The sequence below is a fragment of the Pelophylax lessonae genome, assembly GCF_965119305.1.
Source record: "Pelophylax lessonae genome assembly, chromosome: 4".
In the NCBI taxonomy this organism is placed as follows: Eukaryota; Metazoa; Chordata; class Amphibia; order Anura; family Ranidae; genus Pelophylax; species Pelophylax lessonae.
The window spans coordinates 602,514,126-602,529,739 of NC_138771.1; positions in this window are offsets into that span (position 1 = coordinate 602,514,126).

Here is a 15,614-nt window from a genome sequence, read left to right on the forward strand (position 1 = left end):
TCTTCACCCATTCCGGTGGGAGGGCAGCGCTTCCAGAGCAGAGCTCTTCTATGACAACTTCACCACTTCCCTCCTCTTTAAGATCAGATGGGACAACTGGGGTAGCCGGGTTAACTTGGCCCAACAGCAATCTGGCCGGTACCTTCACCGGTGTAGTAGAGGTGTCTCTGACACTCACTAAAACCCTTCCACGGTTTTTCTGTAACACCTTCAAAGGGATCACTTCAGGGATTACTTCTATCCCTCTCTCCTCTTCCTGTGGACCTGATTCAAAGATGATAAAAGGGCCAGGCTGTTTCCATGTGAGTTTAACTGAAGCTTTCAGACAAGCCACCTCTCCTGGCTGCAAGACCTTTTCTGTTCTGTCCAACTTCCAGAGTCTTCCAACTCCTTCTGCAGGAGTCTCTTGCTCCAATACTAGTCGTTGATAGGCCTGCCGTAGCATGGGGTGAATCCTTGGCGCTGGAGAATCCTGTTCCTGGACCAGTTGTGTCAGGAGGCGCCTTACTAGGTCAGTGTTGGTCCCTACAATGAGAGAGCTTTTGTTGGCCCCTGGCGGACGAGGACAGACCACCGCTAGGGTGTCAAAGGTTTCAGCTTCACCAGCCACTGATGGGTCAAAGGTCAACTTGATTGGCAGATACCCGTCATAGGGAAAACTTTGAGTCCCGATACCCCATATCTCCAGATCTTCCAACTTCTGCAGAGGTAGATGGGTAAGGTGTTTATCATAGAAGTCTCTATACAGAAGAGTCACTTGGGCCCCAGTGTCGAGGAGGGCTCTTGTGTAAATTCCTTCTACCTGGACGGAGACTACAGGGGAAGGCCCGACCAAGTTAGTTGGGAATTCTCTTGAAGTGGCCTTGTTGTCTGATTCAGTTCTCTGCACCCAAGCTCTTTTCTTCTTTCTTTTTTTTCTTGGATTCAGTCCCCGCTGGGCACGGTGTGCATTGATTTTCCTCCCCCCAGTAGCCTGGAGTATAGAACGAGGGGCGTTGTACCTAGATCTTACTCCCTGACTCAGTTTCCCTGAACCAGTGAGCCTCCTGGAGTCCCTTGAAACTGGCGGGCACCCGGTTGACTCCTTCACCGGGGGCCCTCTGAAGTTTTCCGCTGGCTTGCGAGGTTTTGAGACAACCTTTCCTGGGCTGGGACATACTCCTCTAACATGACCTACTCCCCCACAGTTGAAACAAGTTAACAATCTTGTAGGTCTCGGTTCCGGATCTGCTCTAAGGTTAGCAGGTTCATCTGGCTTCTCTGATATGTTCCCATTAGGTAGAGTGGATGCCTGACTAGTCAGGATAGACACCATTTCTATCAACTGGGACACCTGGGTCTTTAGGAGTTCAACTTGCGAATCACCTTCTTCTACACTTATCACTCTGACTCGAGCAGTTGAGTCAAACTGCCGACTCTTCTTTTTGTTGTCCAACATGACCTCTTCCTCTCTGACCATTCGAATCAGGTCAGGGTATTCTAGAATGCCACCGTCTTGACGAGTTCGCAACAGTATGGCAATGGGATCTAAAGGTTGAGCCCCTCTCAGCACCTGCCGTGCACGAGTCTCATCTACCTTCCGGGGGTCTATCCCTTTCTTTAACAGGATCTGGTGGATGATCTTATCCAGGCGTCTAATAAATTCGGACAACTTCTCTTCCTCTTCTTGGTAACAGTGGTCTAACTGGTAAAGAAGTTCAGCCACGTTCTCCGTCCGACCAAATACATCTTGTAGAATGTCTAGATAATCCTGTGCAGTACAGTTCTTTTTGCTTAGCTTGAGATTACGTACGGCCTCTAGTGCAGGTCCCCTTAAACTTTCTGTGATTCTCTGTTTCTTATGCTGTTCTGGTACCTCCCACTCTTCCAAAGCCTGAGTGGCGGTATCTAACCACTCTTCAAACCCATCTTCTGTTGAAGGCACAGGCTGTTTCCCAGAGAATGTCCTGAGCTTCCTATATCCAGTCATCAGATAGTTTGGGGAGTCCTTACTACATTTTGCTACGATTTCCCCGAGAACAGCACACAGTTCTGAGCTAAAGGTAGACAAAGGTGGTGACTCTGGACTTCCTTCTTGGACACCTTTTTCTTTGCTGGATCCCCCAGGAGTGGTGGATGAGGGACCTTCAGTAAGGACTTCTGGATGTATTAAAAAAAGTTCTGTTTGGTCAGTAGTCTTTACACTGGTTCCCTTAAAGTAATCGGGGACCCCCTTCCTCCACTCACACAATGCATACGTGTGTGGAACGGTGGTGTCTGTCTTTATGTCAGTCACCCAGAATTTCCTGTCTGTGGACAGTGCCCTTAAAACTGGGAGGAGTTTTTCCTCAGTCCAGACCTCTCCCTTGATTTCAACCACCAGGCCATTTTCCAATACGACATTCTCTTCCCTGCACCACTCGGCTGCAGCGGTAGGATCCATTTCTGCGTTGAGGGGGATTCTGTGGCTGAGAGGGTTGTGTTGCAGGACTGTAGAGATCCCGGACGAGCCCCCACGTGTAGCACCACCCCCGCAGGAGCTGCTGATTATGTTATTGGGTCTACACCCTGCCTAACAACCCTATAGAACTGGCTCGATCCCTCCTCAGGCACAACTGACCAGAATAGGACTGGACCTTCAAATGGATACACAGATTGGACTACAATACTTCAATATGCAACAGTGACTTATTACCTTCTTCAATGGTAGTCTTTCTGGGTGACACAATGGAACAGCACACAGGATTGTAATTAACCAAAGCTTAATTTACTGTATATCAAATTAAGCAAGTGAGATACAATGAAATACGGTTATTTTAAAGGGTTACTTAAATCGGCTTTAAAAAGATAAAAGAAATATCCCACACTACTCCCTCATTGATGCTAGACACAGTACAAGATAGATAGGCCTATCTGAGTCCCTTCCCCAAAGTCCTCTTCTTTCTTCTTCTTGAATCTTCGCTAGCAAGATAACTGCGCAGATATATTTGTAATCCGCATTAGGAATGAAGATCAAGAGAGAGAAAAAGAGCAGTGAGCTGTTGGTTGTCACCACAGGGTATCTGTGTAGCTGAGCAATAACTTCTGTGAGAGAGATGGGCCTCTGGCGACTCCTTTACAGATATTATTGTTTGTCTATGAATCTCCTGAGAGAGTATGCTGATCTACCCCGGGGTTTATCACCTTCTGTTACACTATAGCTATCTGTGGATAACGTTACTTCTTTTGGTAGATAAAGTCAGGTTTGGGCAAGTGCCCTCTCACCAACAGGATTTTCCCTTAGAACTCTCCATGGCTGTCTTAGTCTCTGTTCTCTGTCCCCAGCCGCGCGAGGTGTTTGGGGTGGATGGCTCCGGTCTCTGCAAACAGCGATGGGACCTCTGGGAAGGGTCTCTTGCTTTGCATGGAACGTTTCAGCGTCGTCACTTCAGGCCCAGAGGCTTCGGCCTAGCATGCAGCATCAGCCCACAGCGCTGGCTTCCTGCTTGTCTCACTGTGTCTCTCCCAAGAGACTGAGCCTGGCTCCTCCCTTCCTTTATAAAGCTTCCCCCAGAAGGCTGTGCGGTGAAGCAGTGCATCCTGGTAGTCCAAGAGCACTATGGATGATGAAGTCTCTCAACTTCCTGAAAGGAAAATCACATCACAAGAAATTCCATAGTAGCTGCAGTGTGTCGTTTTGGCCACTAGATGGAGCCGAGTTCCTCTCAAATGTCAAACAATCATCTTTCAGGCATATTAAACACCGCTACACCTATTTCTATTACAAGCAGTGCTGGGACAAGGTAATTTGGTGCCCAGGGCGAAGATGGAAAACTGCGCCCCACCCACCCCCCGTGTAAAGAAAGATTAAGTTCTGTTTAAAACAAGAGAATACTTAAAACAGCTCCCAATTTACGCAATAATAACAGACAGCATTCGCATCAGTTTCTGCAACAATATTCCAGAGTCAGGCAGGGGAACAAAAAGATAGGCAGGGGAAGCAGAGCCCAGACTGGACTGACAGTGTGATCGGGTCCAGCCCTGGGAGGAAGGGACATGAGTGGGGTTGTCCCCAGACACAGCATAGGACAATGGGTGGGTTCTCTCCTCTCATAACAGGACCCCTCACCTATGGAGGAGCTGCGCACTGTGAGAGTGTACACTGTCCTCAGTCGTACAGACTGTGCCCTCCATGTACACATCACCTTCAACCCATGTCAGTCCGCTCCTCTTCAACTTGACCCTTTCCATATGAAGGAGGAGGAGTGGAGTGAAATTTAGGACTGAAGCCTCTCATGGGGCCCCCTGATGGCCCTGGGCACTGCCCTGGTGCCCTAAGTGCCGGTTCACACTGCGGCGGCACGACTTTGGCGCAACTTGCACGGACTTCATAAAATGAATGTCTATGCAAGTCGCCCCGAAGTAGTACAGGACCCTTTTTCTAAGTCGGAGCGACTTGTGTCGCTTCTATTAGAATGGGTCCTGTACTGAACAATGGGAGCGCGACCGACGCGACTTGTCAGGCTGACAAGTCGCGGTCCAAGTCGGATCAGTGTGAGCCGGCACTAATGGTCAGGCCATTCCTGGATATCTGTACAGTGACTGTTATTCCATAAAACTGATATCTGTAAACTGAGTGCCACTCAGTGTACATATATAAGTGTTATATATATAAGGAATAGCACTAAGAGTACAGATATCAGTGTTATATATTGGGAATAGGACTCATTAAGTGCTATTCCCTATTTATAACACTGATCTCTGTACAGGGTGCTAATACCTGTGACTGTACTCTGAGTGCTATTCCCTATATATAACACTGATATCTGTACACTGAGTGGCACTCACTATACAGTTATCAATACACTCAGTGTATACAGAAATCAACACTCGATAGATTAACGCATAGAGCAAAGTGATATACTAAAAACTACTGGGCAGAAGGCTGGCCATCACACACTAACCTGCTGCTGTGCTGCAAACAGGTTGCTACCAGCTCCAAGACCGATCCGGTCTGCAGTGCACTCTCCATGGCGGGGATGTGGATTGTGGCCCCGCCCCTGAGTTGAATTTCCCGGGGGAAGAAGTGCCCAGAGAGGCTAGTCTACTGCTGCAACTACCGCTGCTCTCTCATCCCCACCAGCGCCAGAGTCCTCTCCGAGCGCTGCAGAAACCACCATCAGGGAGGGGCGGACTGAGCCTCTCATGGGCAATGCCCGAGCGCCCTAATGGTCAGTCTGCCCCTGTGTGGGATACACACTTGGTTCCTCCTCTAGGTTTCAGCCCTGGTATCGGTCCTCTGCCATCCCGCCTCCGGCCGGCGTCTCAGTGACGTCACACAAAACCGGCGCTGTGAACTGTGAGTGAAGGTCCTGTCAGTATCTCCACTGACAGGGAAGGGCTCTGCTGTTCCAGGCTTGTACCGAGTGCAGGAGCGCACTCGGTACATATAAAGCCGATGGTGTGTACAGTAGTCACACACACAGACAGTGTACTTTGCCGGCACTTCATCTGCGCCCCCCCTCCTCTATTAAATGGTACCGCCCAGGGCACCCGACCCTTCCGCCCACCCCTTGTACCGGCCCTGATTACAAGGAATGTTTACATTCCTTGTATTAGAAATAAAAATTATCAATTTTTAAAAAAACGGTGTAAAAATAAAAAATAATAAAATAAATAGTAAAAAAAAAAAAAATTAAAGCGCCCTGTCCCCGTTAGCTCACGCAGAAGCGAACGCACACGGAAACCCCGCCCACATATGTAAACGGTGTTCAAACCACACATGTGAGGTATCGCCGCGATCGTTAGAGCGAGAGCAATAATTTGAGCCCTAGACCTCCTCTGTAACTCTAAGATAGCAACCTGTAGAAATTCCGTGAGCGTGCGCAATTTTGAAGCATGACATGTTGGGTATCTATTTACTCGGCGTAACATTATCTTTCACATTATGGAAAAAAATTGGGCTAACTTTACTGGTTTCTTATTTTTTTTATTAAAAGTGAATTTTTTCCAAAACAATTGCGTTTGGAAGACCGCTGCGCAAATACGGTGTGATAAAAAATATTACAATAATCTCCATTTTATTCTCTAGGGTCTCTGCTAAAAAAAAAATATATAATGTTTGGGGGTTCTAAGTAGTTTTCTAGCAAAAACAACTGATTTTAGCTTATAAACACCAAATGTCAAAAATAGGCCTAATAGGCAAGTGGTAAAGAGTAACATGTTATGAATTTATTTACTCAAAGTAACATCATCTTTCATATTAGTAAAAAAAAAATTTGGGCCAAGTTTGTAAATTGATAGAAAGAATACAGATCCTCCAATCATTCCCAGCTGAGGAAGGAGCCATCTAATTAACTGATCAGACCTGCCGTTGCCATGGTGCCGCATGTGATCAGTTACAGCAGCAGCCGTTTGAAAAAATGCAGGTTGGGGCGAAGTGCTGCCATAAGCACACTGGTGACAGTTATCAGTTAGCTGGATGCACCAGCTCATTTGCATATCTTCGCAAAGGATTCTGGGTAATGAATTTTGTCAGCTCAGGGTTGGTAGAATGCAAATAATTTAAGTTTCTGGACGGTTTATAGAGCCGGAAGGATTGGGAAGCGATATACAAGCCAATAAGAAAGATTTTAATGTTGGTTTTGAGTTTAAAATGTCAAATTTGAGTCTCCATAAGTTGGAAAGCTTTGTAAATGGGGGGTATAAATACAATAATGGTTTCATTAGTATTCAGTGCAGTTGGTAGAGCATGGGCCGTGGATGGCTGATAGGGTAAACCATGGTGGAATGATACCATGTGCCTACACAGACGTTGGAGGTAAATTTCCAGTGACTTAACAGCACAGCCGTGTTGGAATGATACAATGTGCAAGCACAGAGATCACCAGGGAGCCATGGTGGAATGATACCATGTGCAAACACAGATGTTGGAGGAAAATTTCCAGTGACTCAACAATCCGTGGTGGAACAATACCATGATTCAAGTCACCAGGAAGCCGTGGTAGAATGATACCATGTGCAAAAACCCAACAAGACAATTCCCAGTGAACTCAAAAAGCTATGGTTGAATGATGATACCATGTGAAAAGTCAGATGTTGGAGGAAAATTTCCAGTGACTCAACAATCCGTGGTGGAACAATACCATGATTCAAGTCACCAGGAAGCCGTGGTAGAATGATACCATGTTAAGCACAGAAGTCACCAGGAAGACAATTCCCAGTCAACTCAGCGGTGCACCATGTTGGAATGATACCATGAAAGGGCACCAAAGAGCACTGAAAAGGGGCCCCAACAATCAATTCCCCACACGGATGGACATCTCACCTCCTGCCCAACTTTTTTTTTTTTTTAAATACACATTTTAGGCCTGATGATTACTTAACCATTTCTGGACCGAGCTCATTTCTGACACGTTGTTTACAAGTTCAAATCTTTATTTTTACCTAGAAAATTACTTATAACCTCCAAACATTATATATATTTTTTTAGCAAAGACTCTGGAGAAAAAAAAGGCGGTAGTTGCAATATTTTTTGTCGCGCGGTATTTGCGAAGCGGTCTTTCAAACGCAATTTTTGGGAAAAAAATGCATTTCACTGCTTTTAAAAAAAAACTAAACAGTAAAGTTAGCCCATTTTTTTTTTTTTGGTGTATTGTAAAAGATGTCACGCCGAGTACAGTGGTGTATTTAGGTTTTGTGCTGCCCTAGGCCTGACTAAACTTGGGCACCCCCTAATTTAAATATGACCCACCCCTTCTTGTCAAGGCCACACCCCTTCCTTTTTTTGACCCGCCCTGTCATCTGTAAACCACAGACCACAACCACAGTCTATCAGTGCCCATAAGTTCCGCCTCATCAGCGCCCATCAGTGCAGCCTCAATAATGCCCATCAGTGCAGCCTCATTGATCCTCCTCTTCTTGGGTCCTTCGCTGACTCTCCTGGCCCCTCCCCCAGTGTAAAAATAAAAAAATGTAAAATAAAATAAACAAAAAATTAAAAACACCCCTATCCCGTCGTGCTCGCACACAGAAGCAAACGCATACCTAGGTCGGATCCACATATGTAAACGGCGTTCAAACCACACATGTGGGTTATCCTAGCACTGGACCCCCTCTGTAACTCTAAACTGGTAACCTGTAAAAAAAATGTTAAAGCGTAGCCGCACCGCTGAGTCTGGGGTGGGATGGTCAGGGATATCAAATTTTTTTTATAAAAAGTTACTGACCCTTCCTTGTATTGAAGTTTACACCAATGTTATCAACTACTGCTTATTAATTTGTGTATCGTTATTCTTTACAGATTAATAAAAATTGATTGTAAAAAAATATATATATATAATATACATTATGTTATTATTATGATTATACAGGATTTAGTGACAACAGTTTGCGCAGCGCTATACAACATTAGGGCAACACGTTATACTTACCTGCTCTATGCAATGGTACTGCACAGAGCAGCCCCGATCCTCCTCCTCTGGTGCCCCCTGCTGGTGCTCTCCAGTGCTTCCAAGGTGTGTGAAAGTGCACAGCCGCCTGATCGTTTCCAATTTTAGCAAAAAAAAAAATTATTTTAACTTGTAAACAACAAGTTTCAGAAATAGGCCCGGTCCAGAAGTGGACTTGAGGCCTCATTCACATGGATGCTTACACCCGTAGTCCGTGAATGGGCCATGTCTTTAACCACTTGCCACTTAACCACGTACTGCGGCAAAGTGGTTAGTTATCGGCCAGCAACGTAGTACTACGTCGCTGGACTCCTCCCCCTGTAGGCGGCGCTCGCGCGCTGCCGGGGGCGCGCTCCCGCTGTTTTCATTCACAGCGGGAGTCGGGCCAGGGGAGGAGCGGCGGCGATCGCCACTGCTCTTCCCCGATCGTCGGGGAATCTAGTTTGGAGATCTAGTTTGGAGATCCGCCCGCCTGTGTAAACAGGCGGATCTCCTCAGTGACCCTTAGTGACAGATCGCAGTGTTCAGCATAGCTGAACATGCGATCTGTCCCTGACTCACTCAGTCACCTTCCCCCACACACGTCAGTAAGCACCAGGCATACATTAACCCCTCCCTCTCCAATAAAATTAACCCCTTCCCTGCCAGTGTCATTTTTACAGTAACAGTGCATATATATAGCACTGATTACTGCAGTAATGTCACTGGTAACCCCAAAAGTGTCAAAAATGTCAGTCAAGGGTCCGATCTGTCCGCCGCAATGTCGCAGTCCCGCAAAAAAAAAAAAAAAAAAATCGCAGATCGCTGCCATTACTCGTTAAAAAAAACCCACCAAAAATGACAGAAATCTTTCCCTTAGTTAATAAACGCAATAACTTTTGGGCAAACCAATCAAAATACGCTTATTGTGATTTTTTTTTACCAAACATAGGTAGCAGAAAACAAACTGGCCAAAAATGTAAAAAAATTTTGATTTTTACATTTTTTTGGGGGGAATTTGATATAAAAAATATTAAAAAATAATTTTTCAAAATAAACGCTCTTTTTTTGTTTATAGCGCAAAAAGTAAAAATCGCACAGGTAATCAAATACCACCAAAAGAAAGCTCTGTTTGTGGGAAAAAAAGAACGTAAATTTCGTTTTGGTACGGCGTCCCACGACCGCGCAATTGTCAGTTAAAGTCGCACAGCGCCGAATCGCAAAAAGTGGCCTGGACGTAAGACAGCAAAATCCTCCGGTGGTAAAGTGGTTAACCACTTGCCGACCGCCCCCCGACTATATACGGTCAGCCCCTCCCAGGCAAAGTGACGTACCAGTACGTCACTAGCCTGGGAGCCAATAGGGGGCGAGCGCGCGCCGCTAAAAGACACGGCTCATTCACAGACTACCGGGGTAAGCTCCCCATGTGAATGAGACCTAAATGTGTCAGTCTATCCAAAAGTCGAATTTTCAGTTATAGGTGGAGCTTAATGGGCTCAGTCACCCCGGGATACTTGGATTTACCACCAGCAAGATGAGCAAGTGAAAGCATTCAAGAAACGCTTCGAGTTACAAGATGCATTCCTCTCCCATGTTGCAGTCATCTTGGTTATGTAAAGCATGTATTTGAAAATATACCAGCTTGGTGTACATTATTTATTGTTAAGTGCAGGGCTTTTTTTAGCGGGAACGTGGGGGAAAGCAGTTCTGGCACCTCCAGTCTGAATATATGCAATAGCAAAGGGGTGCTGGGTCAGTGGGGTGAGCTTGCTTGCTATTGGGGGATCTATTGTTGCTGGGGTGAACCTATTGTTGTTGCTGGAAGACATTTTGTTGTGGGTGGGGCTATTGTTGCAGCGGAGGATTTATTGTTGCTTGGGGGAACTATTTATTTACATAGTTTGTAAGATTGAAAAAAGACATCAGTCCATCCAGTTCAACCTATGATGCGTGTGTGTGTTTGCTGTTAACCGTACATTGTATACCCCTGTATGTTGTGGTCTTTAAGGTGCCCATCTACGAAGGGCCAATACAGCACTCCCCGTTAAATGGGTCTCCTGGAGGCAGACCACATGTGGCTTGGAGGACTGATGATACTTAAAGAGGAGCGCATGTTTAAATTTATTATTCAGGCCCCGCACATTCCAAGACAGCGCTTTAATTTGGTCCGCCATGGAGCAAGGGGGAGCATTAAACAGGAGGATGAAGCGCAAAGGGAGGGGAGCCAGAGGCCAGGCAGGAGACCAACCACGCCACCCCTCACACCCAATCCCAGTGAGGCACAGAGCCCAGATTTCGTCCCACAGTGAAAGACCATAAAACAGTGAAGCAGCATAGTAGACATAAAATTGTACGGCGTAACGAGGGTATGCAGCCATAAACAAGAAATCAAAAGTAGAAAAAGACAAAAATAACATAAGACTCCCTGTCGACCAGGAAGCAACCGTGCTTCAGGTCGACTTCATCCCCAAAATTTAACTCAACGCTCCACTGACTAGAAAAAAGCCTAGGCAGCAATCATCTGGCGCAGGCCAGGAAAATAAACCATTCAGTCGGTCAGACCACGGGCCCAAAAGCAGTCCGCGGGGTAGCAGCCCCACCCCGTGCCAGTTCAAAGGTCCGAGCCGTGGAATAACAGGCCAAAAGTGAAAAATAAAAGAAAAAGGCAAAAAACACAAAATATATAAAAGAAGAAGGGGTTGAAAAAACCATGAGCACGCTCTTCGGGAGCTCCCTAAGCAAGGGATCAAGTGCAGGGGTATGGCAAACAGTACAGGACAGGATGGCCAGTGCAGAAAAAAGGAAGGGGAATCCGGCGTCAAACAGTCAATAGGTATCCACCCGTAGTGAGGAAGACGAAGAGGGAGGCCATGTAGTGATCATGGGGGGGAAGGAGAGGAAGGACAAAAGGAGAGGGAAGATAGCAGGGGACCCCCAGAGTACCACCAGAGCCTCAACGCAAGAGCCAGGCATCAGCATCCTCCGGTGTATTGAAGAAGCGCACCACTCCGCCATGAGTGACCCGCAGGCAACTTGGGTAGAGCATGCCGTATTGCACTCCCTTCTCCCGTAGTCGGCGACGGACATCTGTGAAAGACTTGCGTTTCCTCTGTAGATCAGCCGAGAAGTCAGCATATAGGTGTACAGCAGCATTCTCAAAGCGCAGGAAAGGAGGTTTGCGGGCCTCGCCAAGGATCCTATCCCTGTCCCTGTAGTTCAGGAAGCGGACCAGGAAGGGTCTTGGGGGGGCACCCGGAATCCCCCTACCAGTGGGGACTCGATGAGCCCTCTCCACCACGTAGGTGGGGGACACCTCCATCATTCCCAAGAGATCCTTAAAGAAGTGCTCGGCGAACTCAGCCGGAGCAGCTTCCTCCGCTCCCTCTGGCAGGCCCAGGACCCGCACGTTGTTTCGCCGCATACGATTCTTGGCGTCATCAGCTTTGGCCATAAGGAGATCGACTTTAGATTGCAATCCGTCAAGGAGGTCAGAGTGTGTAGTAGAGATGTCCTCAGCGGCCGAGACCCGCTGCTCAGCCTCGGTGAGGCGCCCCCTGATCTTGTCCAAGTAGTTGCGGATGAGGTTGCATTCTTCCGCCAGATGGTCAATCCTCACCAGCAGGGACGTCTTGCTGTGTTCGATGGTGTGAAGAATGACCTCGGTGTCAGGTCCCACCGCAGGAGTCGATGCGCCAGGAGAGGAATCAGAGGCCTGAGTTGCCGCCATGCCAGCAAGAAGTGCACGAAGCTGCTCCACAAAGATGGCGTCAGAGCATGCGGCCGAAGGAGCCAAGGTCTTAGAGGTGGCCGGCGGGCGGCGTTTTGAAGGCATGGGTGAGTACCAGGGATGTACCGGATCACCGATGAGAGTCCCGGAGGTGAGTCTGATCGATATTTAGGTAGCAGGATGGGTGCTGCGCTCCCATCCTCCGCTCTACATCCAAGCCACGACCCACCTGTACACTGTTCTTAATATACAGGCATACCCCTCCCCCTTTTTTACCTTCTCTATCTCTACGATAAAGGGAATACCCCGGAATGGTCGCCATCCAGTCATGAGAGTTGTCGAACCAAGTCTCTGTTATCCCCACAAAATCTAAGTCCTCCTCAAACATCAGGAGCTCCAGCTCTCCCATCTTGTTAGCCAGGCTTCTGGCATTGGTATACAAACCTCGTAGTTTTGACCGGTTACATATATCCTCGTTTGATGTTGATTTTAGGCTGCTCTTGTGATTTTTCCCCATAGCCACCCTGGCCTTAGGTACTCTAAACACCTTACCACTAATGTCCCCATTTGTGCCCTCTGAATCTTGCTCCCCGCTGGCTAATTCTACAACTGTACCCTCCCCCCGATTACCTAGTTTAAAAGCCCCTCTAACTTTATGGCCATCCTCTCACCCAGTACGGCTGCACCCTCCCCATTTAGGTGCAATCCGTCCCTACCAAAGGGCCGGTGGCTGACTGAGAAGACGGCCCAGTTCTCCAGGAACCCGAAACCCTCCTTACTACACCAGCTCCTCAGCCACTCGTTAACTTCCCTAATCTCCCGCTGCCTCTCTGGTGTGGCTCGAGGTACAGGTAGTATTTCTGAAAATACTACCTTGGAGGTCCTACTCCTGAACTTAGCGCCTAAGTCCCTGAAATTGTTTAGGACTCTCCATCTTCCTCTGCCTATGTCATTGGTACCCAAGTGTACCCCACCCAGTAATCTGTCCACCCAATCCACGATGTGCTGAACCCGAGTGCCCGGTAGACAACAGACTGTTCGGCGCCCACGGTCTTTGTGACGGATTGCACTGTCTGTCCTTCTAATGATTGAGTCCCCTACCACCAGCACCTGTCTTTCCTTTCCCTTTCTCCTGGCCTCACTGGAGGAGTTCTTCCCCTGGCAGCTAGGGGCGTCGTTCTGCTCCAGCAATGCTGGTCCCTGACTGGTTTCCCCAACATCACGCAACGAGGCGTATTTATTGGGGTGCTCCAGCCCAGGATCGGCCTCCTTGCCTTTTTCCCCTTTACCCTTCCTAACTGTCACCCATCTACTCTGCTCTGACCCACCTCTGTGCAGGCCCCAGCCTGCACCTGACGGGTACGATCCCAGCTCTCCTTCAGTATGGACATACGTCTCAGTGTTGCCAGCTGCTTTCCTAGATTCAGGACCTGAGCTTCCAGGGAAACAACGTGCTTACACTTTGTGCATTTTTATTCGCCCTCGATCGCATGATCGAGGAACGTATGCATACCACAAGATGTACACCGAATCGCATCTCCACACCTGCCGGGCATTGTACCTACTAATCGAATCTAATGGGGATTCAGTAATTTAAGTCTATCTGTGTGGCTGTTTTCTAGCTTCCTAACTCTACTTTCTTACCCTCTGGTATGCCGCTACACTCACTGACACACCCACACACTCAGGTATTTACAGGTACTCACTGACACTCACAGACACTCGCAGGTACTCACAGACACTCAGGTACTCCAATTGTTGCCGGGGGGCTATTGTTGGGGGGGGGGGGTCTATTGTTGCAGGGGAGGATTTATTGGGGGGGGGGGCGATTGTTGCAGGGGAGCATTTATTGTTTCTGGGTGGCTATTGTTGCTGATTGCAGGGTATCTATTGTAGGCCCCTTTCACACTTATGCGACACGATTTTACCGCGATTTTGCCAGGACTTTGTCGCGATTTTGAAAGCAATGGCAAGGCTATATGCCTTTAAAACGCATTAAAATCGTGGCAAAGTAGTGCAGGAACTACTTTGAAGTCGGTGCGACTTCAAAATGCACTGATATGAATGGGGCTCATTGAAAGTAATGGAAAACGACTTGTCATGCGATTTTGCGGTCCAAAATCGCGGGACAAGTCGCACTAGTGTGAAAGGGGCCTTACTGTTTTTTCTATTTTTGCAGGGAAGATTTATTGTTGCTGGGGGGATCTATTGTGGTGGGGGGGGGGGGGTCTATTGTTGCTGACTCCAGGGGATCTATTTTTCTGCTTTTCTAGTTATCATTAACAAATTCCATACAAATTACCTAGAACCACAACATGATATTTGTAAAGTAAAAGTATCAGGTTTTTTTTTAGTTAAAAATAGCAAGCATGTAATATTTACCTCCTCTGTGCAGTTGGTTTTGCACCGAGCAGCCCAGATCCTCCTCTTCTTGGGTCCTTCGCCGACTCTCCTGGCCCCTCCCCCAGTGTAAAAATCAAACAAATTAAAATAAAATAAACAAAAAAATGAAAACGCCCCTGTCCCGTCGTGCTCGCACACAGAAGCAAGCGCATACGTAGGTCGGATCCACATATGTAAATGGCGTTCAAACCACACATGTGGGTTATCCCAGCGAATGTTAGAGTGAGAGCAATAATTCTAGCACTGGACCTCCTCTGTAACTCTAAACTGGTAACCTGTAAACATTTTTTAAAGCGTAGCCTATGGAGATTTTTAGGTACTGAAGTTTGGCGCCATTCCATGAGTGTGGGCAATTTTAACCACCTCCCATCTGGCAATAGTATATATACGTCCTGAGTTTAAAGCTAAATACCGGTGTTATGGCAGCAGATAGCTGCCATAACCCTGGTATTTTTTTAAACTGCAGGCGATCGGCTTTCCGATAAGGGTGGTCCCAGCGGCGGATTCACCGCGAGATCACCCTCCGGGATGGCGGAAGGGGTGCCCCCCCCCTCCCGCCGCGTCCCGGTCCTTTTCCCCGCTTACCGGACCCGCCGGCAGCGGGGAAAACGATCGGGTCCCGGATCCTCACAGACAGGATGTCGAGTGAGGGCAAGCTTGCCCTCACTCGACTCTATTGTCTTGGAGGACCGGAGCAACGGCAAACGTCGTTGCCAAGCAAACGGCTTAAAGGTCCCTTTTTTTTTTTTCCTTTCTATCTTTATTAGTGTACTTGTGAGATCTGAGGACTTTTTGACCCCAGATCTCACAAAAAAGAGGTCCTGTCATGCCTATTTCTATTACAAGCAGTGCTGGGACAAGGTAATTTGGTGCCCAGGGCGAAGATGGAAAACTGCGCCCCACCCACCCCCCGTGTAAAAAAAGATTAAGTTCTGTTTAAAACAAGAGAATACTTAAAACAGCTCCCAATTTACGCAATAATAACAGACAGCATTCGCATCAGTTTCTGCAACAATATTCCAGAGTCAGGCAGGGGAACAAAAAGATAGGCAGGGGAAGCAGAGCCCAGACTGGACTGACAGTGTGATCGGGTCCAG